The following is a 22,003-nucleotide window of genomic DNA, read 5'->3' on the forward strand; positions in this document are numbered from 1 at the left end:
GAAGCATCTGAGGAAGTGCGAAAATATAAACAACAAAACCAAGAGATATTTAGGTTCATAGGTTCATAGGTTCATACTAGGCTAACTGCCCAAGGGTATTTATAAGCCTAGCCCAGAGTTTTGTGGCTTTCGCCACCCCTTTAGTTTGGAGGATACTATGCCCATTATTTTGCTGTGCCTCTGTCAAGCAGTGACACTGAGATAATCCCTGGGGTATATCTGCGATCTCCCATCCATTGGTCAAGATTTCTCTTGAACAAAGCCAGCGAGGTGCTCTGCCTCACATGTACCGGGATTTTCTTCCACAGCATAGGGAGTCTCTGGGTGATGAATCTGTCCCTCCAGCACTTCCTATTAATAATCGTGTTAAGGTTTAAGTCTCCCGCCCTTGTAGTTCTGAGGGATCTAGATTTTTTGAGGTGAAGCATGTTCATCAATTCTGGGTTGGACATGGCCTTGTATGTCAGGCACAGGTCACCTCTGAGCAGGCAGTGGCGACTGAATAGAGCTGAAGTTCCTTCAGTCGGGCAGCATAGGACATATTTTTGAGACCCTTTATCCTTTTTGTGAGGAACTTTTGGGGCCTTTCCAGTTGCTGCAGGTGTCGTGTCAGATACATTCCGAATGGGGCATTGTACTCAATCATTGGTCTGATGAGTGATGAGTACAGGGGGACGATGACTTCCCTTGATCTGGATGTGAATCCCTTCATGATCAGGTGGGCAATGTAGAAGGTCTTCCTAACTACTTTGGCAATGTGAGTGTCAAATGAAAGGTTACTGTCAACCTGGGTCCCCAGATCCCTGATAACCTCTTCAGTGCTTAGTGGGTTGCCACCTATATGGTAGCTAGGGGTAACCTTGTTTTTCCTGAAGGGTATGACTATGCACTTTTTGGCATTTAACTTTAGGTCATGGATCTGGCACCAGTTATCCGTTTCTACAAGACCCTTCTGAAGGATATCTGTGTCAGATGTGTTCTCAACTATGGCACCCAGTTTGCAGTCATCTGCAAATTTTGTCAGCCATAATCCTCCTGTGTTTGCTTGTACTTCTGAAAAGTAGATGCCGAACAGGAGAGGGCCCAGGACTGAGCCCTGTGGGACACCACTTGTGACAGGCTTTGAGTCTGACATGGCACCAGCAACTCTGACCCTGTGGGTTCTGTCACTTAGCCAGTTTGCAACCCATCTTGTGACGTATGGGTTTACATTTAAGCTGATGAGTTTTCAATGATACCTGAGTGGGGTATTGTGTCGAAAGCCTTTGCCAGGTCGAGGTAGGCTGTGTGGACTGCCTTTCCCTCATCAATGGCCTTGGTGACTGTCTCAAAAAAGTCAACCAAGTTTAAAAGGCATGATCTGCCTTTGACAAAGCTGAACTGGGTCGGATCCAAAGTCTGCAAGTCTCCTATGTCTTTATTTATGAGTTCCATTATGATCCTCTCCATAGCTTTGCAGATCAAGCTTGTCAAGCTGATGGGACGGTAATTTCCCGGGTCGGTGGAAGCACCGCCTTTGTGAAGTGGGACCACAGTTGCCGTACGCCACTCCTTAGGCACATATCCTGAGGTGAGGCTAAGATTAAACAGCTGCCCTAACTGCGGGTTTAATTCCTCATTGAGTTCAGGAGCACACATCCGGGGACACTATCTGGTCCCATGGATGCTGTGTTTTTGCCTTGGAGAGAGCAGTTCTCACCTGAGGGTATGAGATGATTGGGCGGCGATAATTCGCTGGTATAGTTATCTCACCTTTTGAGGGTGGGAGAAGTTTGCACTGAACCTGTCAGCCAGTATGTTGGCAATGTCTGTAGGTTCAGTAATTTTTACATCATTTTGAACTAATTCTGAGCATATCTGGGAGTTTCCTCCCAGGTTTCTAACATAGCTAAAGAAGGCCTTATGATTGTCCTTTGAGTCCTTAGCAACTTTTCTCTCAAAATTTGCCTTGGATGATTTTATGAGAGATCGTAGTTTTTTACTTATAATGATCAAGGGTGTTTTCCCTTTTAAGGATTTTGCTCCATCTTGTAGTAGCTTCCTCCTTTTGTTGTAGAGCTTGTTTATGGCTGGGGTCCACCAGACTGGACGCTTGCCTTTGTTACAAAGAATCTTTGTTTTGTTTGGGATTGCCTGATCCATGCAGTCCTGTAGGTGCTGGTAGAAGGCATTTGTAAGTGATTCAGTGGCTTGAGTAATGGTTTCCGCAGTCTCGGGGGCCTTAAAAGAGACCACACTAGTCTTTAGAAGTGTGAAGTCGGCTTTTGAGAAGTTCTTCACTGTGGTCTTTTTTATCTCAGGTGGGGGCGGGATGTGGACTTCCAGTGAGATTAGTTTATGGTCTGATCTCACCAGTGAGGGTATACTTTCGGTGTTGAACATTGTGACCCCATGTTCGTGATGATGAGATCTAGTATGTTATCTCCTCTTGTGGGGATGGTGACTAGTTGTTCCATGGCATTTGAGTTTATGAACTCTAGGAACCTTTGGGCTAGAGTGTTGGGGCTTGAGTAGTGATCCCAGTCTATATTCGGGTAGTTGAAATCACCTAGTATGATGGTGTTTGGAGATACATTTATACCCTCCAGTGTTTTCAGGAAAGCTATGTAAGGTTCCTGAGATTGAGAGGGTGGCCTGTAACATGCTACAAATTGCAGAGCAGTCTTGCCTATGGTTAATTGCACCTGGATGGTTTCCGATGCATCGTGCGTTGCCACCAACCTTGAGGTGTGAGTGTCCTTGATGAAAAGTATAAAAAAGAAATATGGACATGGGAAAGAAAGAGAGATTTGATATGGTGCAATATTCATGTAAAGGAGGAAGTGAAATTATTTAATGTAAAAAATGCAAAGATATGTGAAGAGAAATACAGGCATCCAGATATGGAAAATTTTACAATAAAAATTATATCTCATAGATGGAATGTAGAAAAGAAGATCAGTAAAGCAGAATTTATTTTATTTATTTTATTTTATTTTACATTTGTTTACCAGGATAGTCCGACTGGATACATGTCCATTTTCAGCGGAGGCCCATGGAAAAAAGCTCCAAAAAGACCTTCGACAAACTGTTACATTTTTACAGTTTAAAACACAAAATAAAACACAAAAAAAAGGATTTTTACACAGATGTAAACAAACACAAAAACAGATACATAAACAAATTATTACATTTTTACTCGGATGGAAAATTTGAGACACTGTTTTTAAGAATGATAGGGTATTAAATGCCTAGTAGGCTAACCTGGTAGTAGATCCAAGGAGATCATAGGATTTATAAGTTAAGAAACAATAAAGTGTAGGCAGAAGTTAAGAAACAATAAAGTGTAGGCAGAAGTTCTCCATGTGCACAAGTGATGGTTAGAGTTAGTCTGGATTAGGACAAGGACATAGCCATTGTTTTTTAAAGTACTGAATCAGACTTTTCTTGAATTGAGGTAGAGAGAGTTCAGATGTAAGATAAGCAGGAAGAGAATTCCAAATTTTGCCAACAGAGTTAGCAAAAAGAGATTTACCAGCTGTTGAGAGTTTGAGCTAGTAGTCTTTCAGATGAACGAAGTGTGCTCAGGTTACTGTAGGGGGTGATGAGGTTTTTAAGTAGGGGTGTATTATCAGAAATTAAAAAATAGAAGTTGATGTTATGGAGTGCCTGTGAAGTGAAGGATTTGATGTAGAAGGTCTAACACAGGTTACGTCACAGCAGGATGGAGTGAATCCCCAAAGCAGGGAGAAACAGGAAGATCATTAAACATCTGAAGAAGAAATATGGTCATGGGAAAGAAAAAGAGATTTAATATGGTGTAATATTTATGCAAAGGAGAAAGCAAAACTAACCAATACGAAAAGAGCAGTACCAAAGATATTTGAAGAGAAATACAGGCAAAGGAATCCAGACATGGAAAACTTTACAATGCAAAAAAATAAGAAGACAAAGAGGAAAAGTAGAAAAGGAGATTAGTAATGGAGAGTTAAAGAAATAGAAACTGAGGTTATGGAGTAGCTGCAAAGTGAAGGATTTACTGTAGAAAATCTAATTCAGAAAGCAACACAACAGGATAGAGTAATAGATATCCAAATTAAGGGGAAACCAGTGGAACAGGAAGCAATTGGTCAGGTGCCATATGAAGATAATGTGGAGCCTTACACAGCAAACCAGTATAAACTTTCAGTTGAAGCTAGAAGGAAATGAACAGGAAACTGTGGAAACTCTGACGCAGTCAATGTTGAGGAGTGAGTTCCCATATGATAGAGCAACAGACAACACAGGATGAAATTGATGAGAATGTGTCACAGGAAGATGCTATAGAACCATCTATAGAATGCCTGCAGGAACTGGAAAACAAAGAATGTGCCCTCAGTTTAGAAGAAAATGAGCTAAGAGAAGAATTGCTTGATTTAATAGACATGAACAGATATATCAAGTTCAATGAAAGAAATAGACTGCAGAAGGTTAATAAAACCCCAAAAATCAGAAGTCTGATAAAACAAATGAACACAATAATTAGGACTGTTCATAGAGATCTATGCGATATAACAGAATTAAACATGATATATTACTGTGCAGCTAAATTAATAACTGAAGTTCTGCAAATAACAAACAAAAAATTTCAGCACATGAGGAAAAATGTAGAAGATACAAAGATAAATATAAAGGAAAAGTGCAAAATACGCAATTTATTGATGATCCAAAAAGGTTTTATAGAGAACTGAGAAATAAGGTAAAATGAATTGAAAGACTGCCAAAAAAGAAGAAATAGATATTTTTTGGAGAAGTATTTATGAAGATTCTGCCGAACATAACAAAGATGCTAAATGGATAGAAGAAGTAAAAGAAAGAATAAGAAGTTTAAAGGTACAGGATATGAAATGGGATGAAGTAACAGCCAAAGAGATCGAAACAAAGTTACAAAAAGCCTCTAATTGGTAAACACCAGACCCAGATGCAGTACCTAACTTCTCATTATCTTTGCACGAAGATTTAACCATGAGTAAGAATTATTTATATGCACACCCACAACAGACATCAACCTGGCTAACAAGAGGGAAAAACAATGCTCCTACTTAAGAATGAACCTGCAAGCTATCCTAAAAATTATAGACCAATAAGTTGCCTTCCAATGACATATAAACTGTACAATGGAATTGATGCCGACAGAGTTTATAGTCATTTAGAAGAAAACTCAATTATGGCAGTAGAACAAAAGGGCAATAAAAGAAAGTCATATGGAACAAAGGATCATTTGTTGTTAAATAAAGTCATAGTGGAGAACTGTAAAAGGGGAAGAATCTAAGTATGGCATGGATTGGCTACAAAAAAGCATTTGATAGTATCCCTCATTCATGGATAAAAGAGTGCTTAAAAATGTATAAGATACACACCACACTGATCAACTACATTACAGTGGCCATGAAACAGTGGCAAACCACTTTGCAATTAAGCCATGATAAGAGACAAATTGTTATCCCAGGGATAAAAATTCAAAGAGGGATATTCCAGGGTGACTCTCTGTCACCGTTACTATTCTGTCTTACTCTTAATCCATTAAGCTGTTTAGTCAACAGCTTAGTCCATGGCTATAACCTGGCTCCTAGAAAACAACAAAGTGTAAAGACTTCTCACCTTCTCTTTGTCGATGATTTAAAATTGTATAGCTCATCAGATGAGGAACTGAAAGCACAATTGCAAGTTGTCAAAACTTTTTCTGATGATATAAGAATGTCATTTGGTCTTGATAAATGTGCAAAAGCAATCTTTAAAGCAGGAAAACTGCAACGTCAGGAATACATCAGTTTGGGATAAGAATGTGATGTAAAACAACTTGAGCAAGAAGGAGTGTATAAATATTTGGGAATTGATGAACGATCAACAATAAAACACAAATAAATGTGAATAAAACTTAGTAAGGAATACTTCAGAAGACTTAAATTAATCCTGAAAACAGCACTGACATCTAGGAACAAAATCCAAGCTATAAACCAATTTGCTCTACCTCTCCTAACTTAACAGTTTTGGAGTGATTGACTGGCCCCAAAACGTGTTTGATAAATTAGATAGGAAAACAAGAAGGATGCTTCATGCTCACCAAATGATTTATAAAAATCAGTGCATTCCAAGATTATATATTCCCCATTCCCAAGGAGGGATGGGCCTCCTTGAAATTGATTGTATGTATAGATCTGCAATTGTGGGACTACACACATATCTGCTGACCTCACCAGACCCAAATTTAGTGAAAGTTTTGAAACATAAGAATAAATCTAAGATTACTTCTCTGCGTAATCTAGCAGAAGCTTATCAAAGTCAAGCAGGAATGGAAATCAAACCAGAATAAGATAAAAGTCAAGCAGCAACTGAATGTGCCAAAAAACAAAAGAAAGAATTTAAGGTGAAGGATCAGATGAGAAGGCAAGAAATGTGGAAAAAGCGTAAATATAGTTGCAAGTATAGAAAACTTCTGGAAGAACCTCATGTTGACCAGGAACGAACACAGGAATGGTTAAGGAGCGGTGAATTCAAACCAAGAGATGAAAGGTTAATACTGGCGGCCCAAGATAGTGGCCTGCATACACGTTGGTTTATAAAGTCCATTGAACATGTGGGCAAAACAGACAAATGTAGGTTTTGTAAAACCGAATTGGAAACAGTTGCACACCTCATTGCTGGCTGTGACATACTAATGGCAGAAGGACTGTATACTGAAAGGCATAATAATGTGGCAAGACTGTTGCAGTGGGGATTGTGCAAACATTATGGTATTGAAGTGACTGAAAAACACTAGAAACATAAACCACAAAGCATCATAGAAAATGATGAAGTCTATATCACATGGGATCAGCCATTATCAACAGTTCAAAAGACATGTTAGAAAACCGGATACAGTGGTCCAAGAAAAGAAGAAAAGAGTAGCATTGATCATTGAAATTGCCACACAACAGTGACTACAGTGTCTTGTGTACAGAGAGACATAAAATCATAAAATATCAGGATCTGCAGGCAGAAATGAGAGCAATCTCAAGCAAGCTTTGGTCATGCTGACTATTGGCAGTGTAGGTCAGGCAGTTTATTAATGGGCATTTGAATTCTAGAAAACTGTTAGGTTTATTGGGAATTTCAGCAAATGTGTTAAGATAACTATTATGCTCTGAAGGGGAAATGGAGGGTGTTTTATAACTAGCTATGAAGTGGCAATTAGTTTTGATTATGGTGATATGGACACCTAGGAGTTGAAATGTGGTGTTCTGGGGAATCTGTCATGAGGTAATGATATATCTGACAAATCCTGATCCTCCCCACAATTGCCAGTAGTTCAAAAAGTGCAATAGACCCTGTATGCAGGAATACAGGGAGTGCTTTCATTGCTCTGAAACCATGTCTCTGTAACTTCACATATATGAATGCGTTCAAGTTGCAGGAGAGTTTCAACTTTGGAGAGATGGCTTTCCCAGTCTTAAGAAAATATAACTTTCATAATTCAGTTAGACTGCTGAATATCTGGTATGGGTACACAAAGATCATCCATCAATCTTGGGAATGTTGCAGATGTTGTGTGGAGGCCAAAAGACAGAACTATATTGTGGAAAAGAGCATTTGGTGTTTAAAAATGCCATTTACTATTTAGCTTCTGGTGCTAGTGAAATTTGCCAATAGCCTTTGGTCAGGACAAATATGGACGGAAACTTCACCTTGTACAATTTACAATTGAGAATAACTTCAGCCAATTTGAAAATGTATTAATGAATTACCAGTGCATATTGGTTACCACCATTTGCAAGAATGGTTTCAATGTGGTTGTCCATAACCCCTCTAGTGCTAGAGTTTGTTACTAAACCCAAGTTAACTTGGTCCTTATGGATTGCCATTTAAATACATTAAATTCTTTACTGTAGATACCTGGCACATTACCTTTAAATGAGGAGGTCCTAGTTTTAATTTTATTGTGTAGGGCAAAGTGTCTAGTTCCATATGTGTCAGAGTAGCACTTGCAAGTTAATCAGAAGTGAAAACTGGTATATTTTGATGAACATAATTAAGTTTAATCCTTTGCTTGGCCAGTACTGTAAACACAGAGTGCATTCATTATTTTGTGTTCTAGCAATGTTTACCTGTTCAGATCCTAACATGGACAAAATATCAGAGATATCCTCTTTATTATAAATACAATGTATCATGTAAAATATAAACATTGGTGATCTAGAAAGTCTGTTTAGCCTTAACTAAAAATGTTCTCAAAACTATGTTCTTATATTTTCCTTACCTAATTAACATTACTGGTTTATTAAACTAGTCTGTCACTATATTACATACAGTGTACTTATTCAGAGTCAATGCATTTTAATTTACATAATTAACTTAAGTCATTATATAATATTCTTAGCTTTGGTGTTCTATGTATCCTAACTAGAGCATCTTATAAAATCTCAGTACATTACATGAATGTATCACACAAGTCAATCATTCCTTTCCTGAGTCAGGAAATGGAGCACATGTAAATATACTGCATGACCACTGTTGTGGAATGTGGTCAGTGTCAGTTTTGCCTTCAGTGAGCGTGCAGATAAATTTAAAAAAAGTCATGTTCTTTTACTGTAGTCATTTGCAAAATCAAATCAGAATATTTTATTTACTACTATTTTTAATATTCGTGACCATGAATTTTGGATCATAACACTGATTTGGCTAATCTTGTTTGCAAAATCAATTCTTTACCTTAAAAAAATCTAAAATGTTTCCTTTACCTATTAATTTTAAGCTTTTCCCTGTCAATTAGTTTCATCTGTAATGCCTGAAAGCTTAAATGAAATTCTGCAATATGGTTAAATACTCATACTGTGGTTTACAAATACATTATAAATCTTAAGAACTTATGTGGGTCATTTATCTAATCAAAGAGCTTTAATAAAATCATACATAGCATAAATAGCATTGCTTTAGCATATACTTCTATATTAATTGCACTATCAGATCTGCATTAGTCAAAGTAGGAAAAATCTGTGTCTTTATTAAGCAACAAGGCTTCAAATGTCACTTCTTAAAAAACAATGCTATTACTTATCACAGAATAACATACAGTAAATGTGACAAGAAAAAAATAGTTCATGAAGTTCTGTAGTCGTGTTACTATATGCATGTCAGGGGTAACATAGAATAAACATCATAGATTGTCCGTCTTGTTCTTGTCCTGTTTAAAACTGCCCTTACAAAACTCCTGGGTTGTGTTGTACAGTGGTGTAAGCAATTATTCGGTATCATATTCTGTGTGTTTTAGGTACCCTAAATATATCTGTTGCATCCTCTATCTGTAAAACTCATAATTAATATAGTCTGAAAATAATACATTTTATCACATACTATTGTTTTAAGCTGGTAGATTTACATGCATAGAGGGTACAATTTCCTGTAGGTACATAATAATAAAAAAAGATATAATAATAAATATTCAAAAATTATGTAATGCAGTTATGTGTGTTAGAAAACTGGATGTTATGTTGTCTCATCTCGCCTTCGTTCTTGCTGGTTGGGTTCAGAACCGATCCTCGGCTCTGACTCGGACGATTTACTATCGCTCGAGAGCTTTTACTGGCTCGAGGCTAATTCCTATCCCAACATGCCTAGCGGTAGCTACCCAGATCTCGTTTGCCGCTTGCAGCGTCAAGATTGTGACTACTGGCTCAGGCTAAGTACTTTGTGCTTTTTTCACATATATTATTATCCTTCTTAGGGTTTGTTGTTTAATTATCTTCGTTAGAGCATATATTATCCCCTGTTAGTCTAACGACCCCTTTTTTCTTTTTGTTGTGTGTTTTTGGCCGTAGTTTTCTTCCTTAGGTCTTGCTCTCCCTTCGAACCCGTTTAAATTAGAGGGTTCTTCTTCTTTTTCCCCACCCTTTCTGGGATAGCCATTTAAGTTAGAGGCTCTCCTATTGGGGGATTCACTGTTTAAGTTAGAGGCTGTCCCCCTTTTCTTCTTCTTCTTCTTCTTTTCCTTTAAAAAAAAAAAGAGATTTCCTTTTTTGTTGTTTGGGCTAGCCATTACAGCCTTGTAGTAGTTTTAGTGTTGTGTGCTGTTAGCTTACAGATTTGTGTTTCTAGTGCTGTGGTAAATTTTTCAGTCAATTTTCTACTATGATCAAAGAGTCGAAACACTCTGGGTTCAAAAAATGTGACTTGTGTTTCAAAAAATGTCTCTTACGGAAGGGCACACGAGTTGTGTACATTGTTTATTTATTTATTTCCAGTTTGTTTACCGGGGAAGTCCACTGGGTCAGAGTGACCCATTTTCAGTGGAGGCCCAGGGAGAAAAGCTCCAAGATACATAATACAGATAAGGTACAGAAATACACAGATGTCAGTCTTACATAATATGGAAACAGTTACAAGTAAGTCCCTTGAAAGTATGCATATGCATAATAAGCAGAAAAGCATTGAGTGTGGACTTATTGTTTATACATTTTCTTTAGTGTACGCACTCAGATATTAGGTGAGAAGATGGTTTACATACATACTTTTAAGTAAAATGAGGATACACTATACATTCACAATTTCAGAAAAGAAATCAGTAATGGAAAGCTATATACAATATTTACAATGTTGAACCATAAGAAATAAGCAGCTAATAGAGAAAGGAGAGCAAAGAAAATGCTCGTGGGAGCATAGCTGAAGGAGAGTTATTGAGGTTATCGATAGCTATTGTTATTGTATTGATAGTTATTGATAGCTAATGGAGAAGGGAAAGCTTAGAAAATGCTCGTGGGAGCATAGCAGAAGGAGAGTAATTGAGGTCTTAGGAACCTGAGGGGGAAAACCCCCAGGAGCATAGCTGAAGGAGAGTTGTTGAGGGCTTAGGAACCTGAGTGGGAAAACCCCCCAGGGGAATGGACTAAGGAAGATTAGGTTGGATGGTGGCAATTGCATTTCCATTTTGTGGCCAGGTGTTTGGTAAGCTGAGTTTTGAAGTTTTCTAAGTTTGGGATGGTTCTTAAAGAGGGAGGAAGGGAATTCCATTTTGTGCCTAGAGAGACAGTGAGGAGAAGTTGGCCTGCTGTACTTTTGGGTTTGGAGATAGCAATTAGGTTTTGATGCTCGGATCTGAGAATTTTATTGGGGGTGTAATGGGGGAGGATATTAGTTAGCGCTGGACTTTTAGTTGGGTGATATACAAGTCTGTGTGCAGTGGTGAGTTGGAGGAAGTCTAAGTAGTTGAGAGTTCAAGCCACTTTAGGGATCTTAGGGTAAGTCAGTGATGGGTAGAAGGTTTAGATTTGGTAGCAAATTTTGAGATTTTATTATAGCAGTTTTCTAGTTTGGAGGAAATAGAGGAGGATAGGTTAGTTAGCAGGGGGGTTCCATATAATAAGGAAGGCAGTAGTTAAGTGGTGGCTAGAGTATTCCTAGTAGGATAAGAGAGGAAGCGATTGTTCCTGTACAGCATACCTAGCTTTTGGTGGGTTTTCTTAATATTTTGTTGAATATGAATATCGAACTTGAGATGTTCGTCAGTAGTAATTCCAAGTAGTTTAGCGGAAGGAACCACTTCTATAGCTGAATTAGTTTGACTTAGCACTTTGAAGGCATTTTTGTTGTAGGAGAATGACTTTGTGGGAGGGAAAAGTAGAATTTTTGATTTGTTTGCATTGAGAGAGAGGTGGTTTTGGCGCATCCAATTTTCAGTGGTTGAGAAGGCAGTTTGCGTTTTAGACAGCAAGTCTGAGAGGTTAGAGGCACAGCCGACTAAGGTAGAATCATCTGCATATTGAATAATTTTGGAATCAGGAATGGCAGCATGAAAGTTGTTTATGAAGATATTGAAAAGCATGGGCCCTAGGATAGATCCCTGTGTTACGCCAGTTGGGGTAGGTAAGAAGGAAGAGGTAGAGTACTTCCATTTGACTGCCTGAGTTCTATCTAATAGGTAACTGGAGGACCAGGATATAGTGTTTGGGGTGAGATGGAGCTTTGAGATGTGATAAAGAAGGTGTTTGTGTGAAACAGTGTCGAATGCTTTGGACTGATCGAGCAGAACAGTAGAGATTAGATGTCCAGAGTCTCGGGCTAGATTGACTGTTTCTAAGAAAGAGAGTAGAACAGTTATAGTACTATGACCTGGGTGGAAACTATGTCGTGTAGGTGTAAGAAGATTGTTTTGGGCCAGGTAAGGCGTAAGTTGAAGGTGAATGCACTTTTCAAGAATTTTAGAGATTGGAGAGAGCAGAGCGATAGGGTGGAAGATAGAGATGCTGGTGTTTTTGCCTCCTTTATGAAGGGGAAGAATATAGGCTGAGTGCCAGAGTTTGAGGACGTAAGATTCCGTAATAGATCTGTTGGTTATAATACTGATTGGGAGAGCTAAGGCATCAGCAGCACATTTTAGGAAGGCAGAGGGAATGTTGTCAGGAGCATTAGAGCATGGTTTAAGTTTGGATAGAAGTCTTTTTATGGAGTTAGTAGAGGCATGTTTGAAGTCGAACAAGGGGGGAGAGTTATTAGTGGGGTTGGATGAGGAAGAGAGATTGGCTGGAGGTTTAATGTTGGGGAAGGTCCTGGTCAGGTCAGAAATAGTTTCTAAGAAGAATGAGTTAAAATCAGAGGCTAGATCAAGACCCAATTTGCTTGGGTCAGGACAAGGATTATTTTTGGATCCTGGATTAAGCAGTGAGTTTATTGATTTCCAGAATTGCTTGGGGGTTTTGTTGTATTTCGACTGGAGTTTGATGTAGTAGGACTTTTTGTCCTGGGTTATTAGCTGTTTTTCTAGGTTACGTTGCTGTTTGTATTGGAGCAGGGTATTGGGAAGTTTATCTTTTTGGTAAAGCTTCCAAAGTTTGTCCTTTTGGTGCATAATTTTCTTAGTATCTTTGGATAGCCAAGGAGCTGTATTAGTTTTTACCCTCTTGTGTCTAAGAGGGGCAAGGGAGTTTAGAGTGTCTAGGAAGACAGAGTTGAAGTGTTCTATAGCACTGTCAAGAGGAAGGGAGTTTAGTATTTGCCAGTTCATTTGTTTGAGAATGTTTGAGAATGATGTGAGGTTGAAATTATTGAGGTTACGGATATAAATATATTGGTGCTGGTGAGGGGAAGAGGTCATTGAGCGATGAATGTAAGCTGGGAAATGGTCGCTGATGGAATCAGGAGTTGTGCCAGAGTTGATTATTTTATTAGGATCAGATATTAAGATCCAGTCTAAAGTGGAACCAGGGGGATTTACTTTGTTAGGTTGGGTGAAGTTATAGAGGTTGATGGATAGGGAGGGAGAGGTGCTATTAATTTTGTTCCAGTCAATATTTACATCTCCTAAAATATAAGTTTCATACTTAGTTTCAGTAGAGGCTCATAAGAGAATATCCTCAAGGGTAGAGTTATTGTTACCAGGAGAGATATAAAGGACTGTTATGCAGATATTCTTGTGTTTATTCATTTTTAGTAGTCCAGCAGTCAATTCTGTGTTCTGGAAATGTGGAATTGGAGTTTGGAAGGGTATTAAGGTGAGGAGGTTGGAGTATACTAAGGCAGAGCCACCCCCTTTCTTATTTGGTCGGTCATTTCTGAGAATATTGAATCCTGGGGGTAGGATCTCAGCATCTGAGATATGGGGTTTGAGCCAAGTTTCAGAGATTGCTAAAATGTCTGGTTGGTTGTGGCATAGTTAAGCTTGAAAGTGATGAGCTTTGTTGTTAAGACTCTGGGCGTTCATGGTAAAGATTTTTAGGGTGCTGTGGGAGAAGGAAGGAGGTAGGGGGTAGGTGTTGCAAGTAGCGGGACTAGGACCAGGGTTGGGGTGGATATCTCCAGCAAGGGCTAGATTGTTGAAGGAGGTATCCTTTAGCCATTTGAGTTTAAATAATGTGAGTGTTGGAAAATCCAGGAGTTGTTAAGGAGACAGTATCTTAATTGTAGAGGAAAAGATTTTAAGGTGGAATAAGTGAAGTGGGTTGGGCTGTATAAGTGAGGAAGAGATTGAGTAGAAATGTGAGAAGGATTGTAGGTGAAGGTGGGGTTGTGAGGAGGTTATTTTTGTAGGTAATATTACATAAGCAGTGAAGGTGAATGAGCTGGTGTAGTAGAGAGGAATTAGGAAGACAAGGAGGAAAGCAAGGGGTGTAGAGAGAGTGGTGACTTAAGAAATGCATATTGAAAAAAAAGGCGAATGGTATAAGAGAATAAGGCGAAAGGAGGATGTCGGTGAAGCAGTGAAGGTATAGGAGGAGAGAGAGAAGAGGGCTTTAATTGTTTATGGAGGGAGGAAGAAGTGAAGAGAGTTTAAGTGAGAAGGTAGTGATTGGGAGGAAAGGGGAGGGAAAATTCATATGTTTGGTGAAGAGGGAGGGGGAAGAGGAAGGAGCTGATATTGGGTAATTAGGTAGGAGGGAGGGGTATGTGATGAATAAAGGTAGGATCCCTGGGGGTGGGTGGGATATGGGGGTGGGGTAGGGGAGCGGAGTGAGTCCACAGGGCGAATGGAGTGGGTAGACACAAAAGAAGGAAGGAGCTCGAGAGGAACAATCAGTGGAAGAGGTTTATTAAGGTAAGTTTAGTTTTATGTAGATAAGTGGGAATACAGTAGTGGAGCAGGTTAGAGAATAGCTAGATGATAATTGTAAAAGTAGAATTTAAAGCTGAGTATGTTAAGAGCAGGGCTTAGAATAATCAAGTTGAGATGTATTAATATTATAAGCCAGAGGGCTAAATAAATAAGGTGTGGGACTGATTGAAATAAGGGTGCCACCTAGTGGACAGGTTATGTATTACAATGGAAGTTCTATCTGGGAGAAAGGTTGATCAAGGAATTGGGAAGGGAGAAAATACTCAGGAAAAGGGGCTTGTGCTAGTGAAAAGAGAAAGTATGCTAGCTACAGGGTAGAGAGGGGCTATGGCTGCTGGCTGTCCTGGCTGTGAAACGAGCTTTTAATCACCAAAAGTAAAAAATGTCAAGCATATGCTTTACTGCCAGTTTAGGGAGTACACATACATGTTTACTTCTTTATTGGAAGGATGCTAGGATAGCAGTCCAGTGGGAGTTCAGGTTATTTTGAAAGGGGTCCATAGCCGGCAGGCAGGTAGACTCTAGGTTTTGGATTTGAAATAGGCAGGATGCAGAGCTGGGAACGTTTGAAAGAGAGGGAGAAAAAAAGAAGTAAACTTAGTACTGTAAGTTATATTATGCAGGTAAGGCAATAATTTACATTCATTCAGTACTGCTAAAAGCTATAAATGTAGGTTAAAACAAACACTCAATACAAAAAAAAAGTTGCATTCATTCAGTACTGCTAAAAGATATAAATGTAGGTTATGACAAACACTCAATACACTGCAAGAGAGCCCTTGATAAGTCTTTAAACATAAGGCTACTAGGAGAATCTTAGTGATATTGTAGTGCCATTGTTCAGATAAAGAGGTATTAATGTAGGCAAATTCTACCAACTATATTGGCTTTTTATATGCAGGCTTACTAGTAGGCACCTGGAGTACAGTATTTACAGGAGTAATAATATGCACATCCAGCTTTACTAGTGCTGAAGCAAAAATGTAACTTTGACCATGTGTACTATTTCAATACTAATAGGCACATTTACCTTAAGCAGTACACCAAACAAGAACTTCAGGCAGAGTTACTTTCCACATATAGCTTCTTTCATAACTAATAGGGAGGCTGCTGTCTTGTGTTGCCCATGTGCAAAATGCTAAATGGAAGCTATGCACTTTCTTAGAGGCTATTCAAAGCTTAGCCATATTAAATAAGTTAGCATTTAGTTCCCCTATAGAATCCTTACAAGCATTCTTTCACAGAGGTAGCTTGGCATAAGTGGGATCGGGAATATTGAAAACTGAACTAGTTCCTATGGGTTATTCTTTTGATTTAAAGTTAAAATAAAGTATGATTAAATGAAGAGGCGGACATAACAGCTTAGTGTTTCTCGTTGTTTTCTACTATGACCAAAGAGTCGAAACCCTCTAAGTTCAAAAAATGTGACTCATGTTGCCAAAAAATGTCCCTTACGGACAGTCACATGAGTTGTGTATATTGTTTAGGGGCTGTTTACCTGCAGGACTCATGTTTTATCTGTCATGCTTTCAGTTCCAGAGTCCTGCAGGGGAGAAAGAATAAGTTAATTTTATGTGGCCTTCTGAAGAACCCTCAAGATTCTTCGTCTTAGGGTCCTCAGCCAGCTAAAGTGTCTGAAAAACACACTAAGCCATTGGCTCTGAGTTCAGAGCAGACAAAATCCAGTGAAAAACCTTCGGCCATGTCAGTTCCCAGTGTTGGCTCTGACAAAGCTAAGTCTCCAGCAGCTCCATCTGTGTCCTCATAGCCAGTTTGGACCCATAAGAGAACAAAGTCTCCTTCTTTGGAACTGGTACACGCTGCTCCACAATCTCCTTTGCTGCAATCTGTAGCAGGCAGTCACTGGTACTCTTCACACTCCTCTTTGTCTTCCAGGCTTTCAAATCACGACATGGAGAGAGTGGTCAATAGGCCCTTCAAGTCACAGGCACTTGCTAAATTACTATCGAGCTCAGCCAGTAAGGAATTGGCTCCTTCGGCCCATCCAGCTTCTCCATCGGTTCCTCCTCTGACTTTCTTGAGCTCAGAGCCAGAGTGCGTGGAGGTCATGATGGTGGAACAGTCGGCTCCAGTTACTTCTCCTTTATCGGTTCCGACATCCGCTCTGATCTCCTCGATGTGCCCCAGGACACCCCATTGGGCGACCCCCATTTCTTCTGAAACCTCCCCCGAACATTCGGAGGAGGTCCCTCAGAAGAAAAGATGTCAGAGGAAGCATCTGAACTCCCCTGAGTCTATCACTTCAGACATAGACTTGGATGAATCGGAAGGGTCCCCACGGTCCCCCTCTGAGGATGTCTCCTTTTCAGACATCTTGGAAATCCTTAGACAAAGGGGTGGCTGGAAGTCCCTAGCCCCTTCTGAGGATAAGTCTGTCTACCTGGATGCATTTGGTTCCTGACCCTCCACCTCTTGGGTGTCTCTGCCTTTTGACCCACGTTTGTCTGTAGTGAGTCGAAAGGCGTGGAGCGCTTTAGAGACCATGGAACCAGTTCCGAGGAGGCCAAATAAATGTATTACTGCTCCTGAGGATAAATCCTTCCTTTCCAAGGGGTCCCTGTTGATGCCATGGTGGTGGCAGTGGCCACTAAAACAAAACTTGCAGAAACATCTTTATCTGTCCACCCATCAAACGAGGAGTCTCGTATGATGGACAGGTATGGGAAGCATATGTTCTCTTCAGCGACCTTTACTCTCGGGTCGCTGAATTACTTGTCACACTTCACATGACTTCAGAGGGATCTACTGAAGGAGCTAGGAGATACCCTGCAAGATCCTACAGCTGAGGGAGTTGCGAACAGGGCAGCTTCCCAGCTTGCAACCTTGACATCAGTGATTAACTCCTCCATGAGGCTCATTTTTTATACAGCAGATAGAGCGAGTAGGGCAGCAGATACTAGAGTAGCTGTGTGGAGACACTCCTGGATGTGCCTTTGTCAGTTTGCAGAACCTTTCAAGTCTTCATTTAGCAATACCCACTTTGATGGCTCCTATCCTAAAGGTCAGAAGACTGGAAAGATGTGGTTCTGAAAGTCACAGGGAGCCTCGTCTGACACGTGGAGATTTTTTCCCCCAGGGGAAGAGGGGGAAAAAACAATGGAAGACACCGCCCTTGTGGCAGATGGGGTCCACAACAGCAGGGCAACAGAGATACGTTCTCTGCTAGGCCCTTCCAGCACTCCTAAAGGGAGGCCCGACTGTCCACCTCTTGAGGCTGTCCAGGGCAGACTATCACTGTATTCATCAGCCTGGCAAACTATCACAAGAAAAACATGGGTACTGTCAATAATATCCAGGGGTTATAAAATTAAAATTCCTTTTTCCCAGTTATCCCCCTCAAAAGAAAAACATTCTATCCCAGATGTTCCACCCAGTCTTTGGGATCACACAATCCTAGAGGTACAAAGATTGCTAGAAAAAAGAGCCATCCAAGAAGTCCCAGCAGACCAAATCGGATCCGGAACTTACTCAAGGTTTTTTTTTAGTTCCAAAACAGACAGGGGACTGGAGACCCATTTTGGATCTCAACAAGCTAAACAAATTGGTAAAAAACATGAAGTTCTGGATGGTAACACTGCAGTCCATTCTTCTCTTCTTGGATCAGTACAATTGGATGTGCTCTATAGATCTCCAGGACACATACTACCACATAAAAATGGACAGGCAATCCAGGAGCTTCCTACACTTCTGGCTTGGATCCAGTCATTATCAGTTCAGAGCCCTGCCCTTTGGTCTCACCACAGCCCCCAGGGTGTTCACCAAGTGTATGGCAGTGGTCACGGCTCACCTGAGGAGTCTAGGATTCCAGGTCTTTCCATATCTAGATGACTGGCTCCTCACTGCTACCACTGAGCATCAACTGATCAAAGCACAGGACTACACAATCCAAACTTGTTCCCAGCTAGGTATCACCATAAACTACGAAAAGACTGCCTTGTTGCCTTGTCAATCTATTACCTTTATAGGGGCAGACTTAGATACAAGACGCATGATAGCAAAACTGCCTCAAGACAGGGTGTCAGCCATTCATCAGCAAGTTTTGTTTCTCATAAAGAAGACAAGAGTTCCGGCAAGAGAAGTATTACAAGTCTTGGGCTCAATGGCCGCAGCAATTGCACTAGTTCCTTTAACACGCTTCTGCATGCGGATTCTGCAGTGGCTTATTTTCGCTCAGTTGTCTTGCCAGGATTTGATCACGGAAATTTGCAAAAAAGACTTAGTATGGTGGCTTGTCTCCCCTCAGGTGACTCTGGGCAGACCCTTTCTAGACCCTCATCCTGTAGCCACAGTGACCACAGATGCCTCCCAGATAGGGTGGGAGGGCATTATCTGGGACAGACTGTCCAAGGAATGTGGCAACCTCACAAGTACCATTTGCACATCAATGTTCTGGAGATGAGAGTGATGCTTCTGGCATTGAAGGCACTTCAAGACTCTCTACCTACCATGACCATTTCAATTCAGACAGACAATATGTCAGTGGTATGGTGCATCAACAAGCAGGGTGGGACCAGATCTTACACCTTGTGTAAGGAGGTGCTTCGAGTATGGCAATGGGCAATGTTTTCCCAATGTTTTCTGATTGCGACACACATTCCCAGGAAATCCAGTGTGATAGCAGACAGGCTCAGCAGGGCTATCCTCATGCCTCGCAAGTGGTCCCTAAAGCAAGAAGTTGCAGACTTGATTTTTCGCAAATGGGGCCAGCCATGCTGTGATCTTTATGCCACTCCCCTCAACAACAAATGCAGCAACTACTTCACCCTAGTTCCCCTTCCAGGACAGTCACCCAGGGATGCACTTGTTCACGATTGGCCTCTGGGACAACTCTATGCCTTTCCACCTTTCCCTCTAATTCCAAAGGTACTTCAGAAAGCAAAGTCACTGGGTTGCAAATTCATCCTCATTGCTCCATTCTGGCCTCATCAGACATAGTTCCCGTTTCTCCACCATCATCTTCAAGTGGAGCCTTGGATACTGGACCCAGTTCCAGACCTCTTGATGCATCAGTCGGGCGGGCTTCATCCTTCCCTCCAAACTCTCAAGCTGACTGCTTCGTTCCTCCACTTCCAGTCTTAGCTGGGCTTCCAAACATTTGCCCGGTTCTACAACATCCTAGTGTCCTCTCACAAGCCCACTATCAGGAGGATTTACACTAGCAAATTGAAGAGGTTCTCTTATTGGGCTAAGAGTAATGACATTGATCCCTTCACTGCTCCTGTTCACAAGATTCTTGATTTTCTGGCCGAAACCTTTGAAAGAGGGGCAGCTGCAGCTACTATTAGGGTCCAGTTAGCTGCCATCTCCAATTTTCATGTAGGAGACTTGGGTTCCAACATCATGTCCCATAAGTTGTGCAAAGCATTCTTATGAGGTACAACTCTTTTATGGCCCCCAGTAAGAGAACCTCCCCGGGACCTAAACTTGGTTTTAGCTTCTATGGTTCTTCCACCTTTTGAACCAGTAGCATTTTGTCCCCTGAAATTTCTATCTTGGAAAACCCTTTTCTTAATTGCTATCACCTCAGCTAGACGGGTTTCTGAATTACATGTTTTGTCTATTCACCCACTGTATCTCATTTTTCACAAAGATAGTCTTTCTCTTAGGACCAATCCCTCCTTCTTACCAAAGGTATGTTCAGAGTATAACTTAAACAGTCCATTGAGCTTCCTGTGTTCTTCCCCAAATATGGCAACAAGGCAGAGTATAGACTCCACCAACTGGATGTTCATAGAGAATTACATTTTTATTTACACAGGACCAAAGACCTTAGAAAATCAGACCGATTGTTTGTATTCTTTGCTGACAATAAACAAGGTTCTCAAGTTTCAAAAGTGACCTTATCAAAATGGCTGTCAGACACAATCAGTTATTCTTATGATTTCCGTAAAAGGACGCATCCAGGGAGGGCCAAAGGACATTCAACCAGGGCCTTAGCTACCTCTGTTGCCTTCCAAGCTAAATTGCCTTTAGATTCAATCTGTACAGCAGCAACATGGGCAAATCCTCATACTTTTATCACTCATTACAAAGTGGATGTGGCCTCCCGGAGTAGGGCATCCTTTGGTTCCACGGTCCTGAAGAGTTTGTTCCAGTGAGCCACCCATGAACCAGGTGCTGGGGATGTGGTCCCAACCAGCAAGAACAAAGGCGAGATGGGGCAACATAACATAAAGAAGTTATGTACCTACCATAACGTTCCATGTTTGTTGTCCTTCATCTCGCCTTCCTTCTTGCTTCCCCCCTCCTTCCCCCTTCCCGGAGGTTCGAGAGGAGTTCTTTTATTGGTTACACTGGCTGAGTTTCCTGTTGACATACCAGGTTAGTTAATCATGCCTTGTTTTTTCCTGTTTCCTTCCTATCTTAAATGTGTAAGAGCTTAGTAAAATTTGTTTTTACTATGTATGTCTAGTGTGGGCTTTTACAAACGAGATCTGGGTAGCTACCGCTAGGTATGTTGGGATAGGGGTTAGCCTCGAGCCAGTAAAAGCTCTCGAGCTATAGTAAATCGGCCGAGTCGGAGCCCAAGATCGGCTCCAAACCCAACCAGCAAGAAGGAAGGCGAGATGAAGGACAACAAACATGGAACGTTATGGTAGGTACATAACTTCTTTTTTCTTAGTCTATCCATGCAGAAATAACCAGACCTGCCTTTAACTACATTTTAGTTGAAATATCATAGTAAGCTTTGTAATTCCTTAAGTACACTTTATATAATCATAAATTATCTGTAACTGTAGACTACTGATTCAATACGGGTCCCTATTAATTATTCAAACTTTTTAAAGTTCAAATGTCATATGGTCGACACCATATGATTAAACTTTAAAAAGTTCAAAGATGAAAAGCAATGGCTCCATACAGTGCAGAATGGGATAATTTCCCTTTTCTGCACTGAAATGCGATCTCGGTGTTGGTATATTTAAGTAGGGGGGTGGTGGGGCTGCAGGGAGGCTTGCCCCCCTGCTCAGAGCGTTGAGGTAAGTTTTTTTTTTAATTTTTTATTATATATTCGATGTTTCAAAATTCGCTCATATGTTGTCGAACATATGAGGTTCAGAGTTTTGAAACTTTGAATGTATAATATAGACCCTTCAGTACATACATAAGACAGAGTGACATGCATAAAAGGAAAGCTTTAACAATATCCATTGGCAACAGTCAACACCGCTTGAGTACTGAAGACAGTGTCTGTGTTACATCAATGTGAATCTATGAAATGAACAAAAATACTATCTCATGTGTACATTTGACTGGTATTAATTTCATTTTAAATTAAATACTTTGGTTTTACAGCCTTTATTAGTCCAAAAGATTTACTTTGTAGATTATGTGAGCACATTCCTTTCATAAGTTTTACTTCTAAAAATTAGAAACTATGTAAAAGCTGTTTATATTAGCCAGTGTGGGCTATTTTCCTTTCTCTCGCAGTTGTGAAGAAAAGTT

At 40.4% G+C, this 22,003-nt stretch overlaps 1 protein-coding gene across 1 annotated transcript in view; it reads left to right on the forward strand.

Annotated features, from left to right (window-relative positions):
* CHSY1 (chondroitin sulfate synthase 1) overlaps positions 1–22,003 on the forward strand; it is a 401,916-nt gene that overhangs the window by 322,590 nt on the left and 57,323 nt on the right. The window lies entirely within an intron of this gene.

Source organism: Protopterus annectens, chromosome 7.part1, assembly GCF_019279795.1.
Source record: "Protopterus annectens isolate FY-2018-M chromosome 7.part1, PAN1.0, whole genome shotgun sequence".
Taxonomy (NCBI): domain Eukaryota; kingdom Metazoa; phylum Chordata; order Ceratodontiformes; family Protopteridae; genus Protopterus; species Protopterus annectens.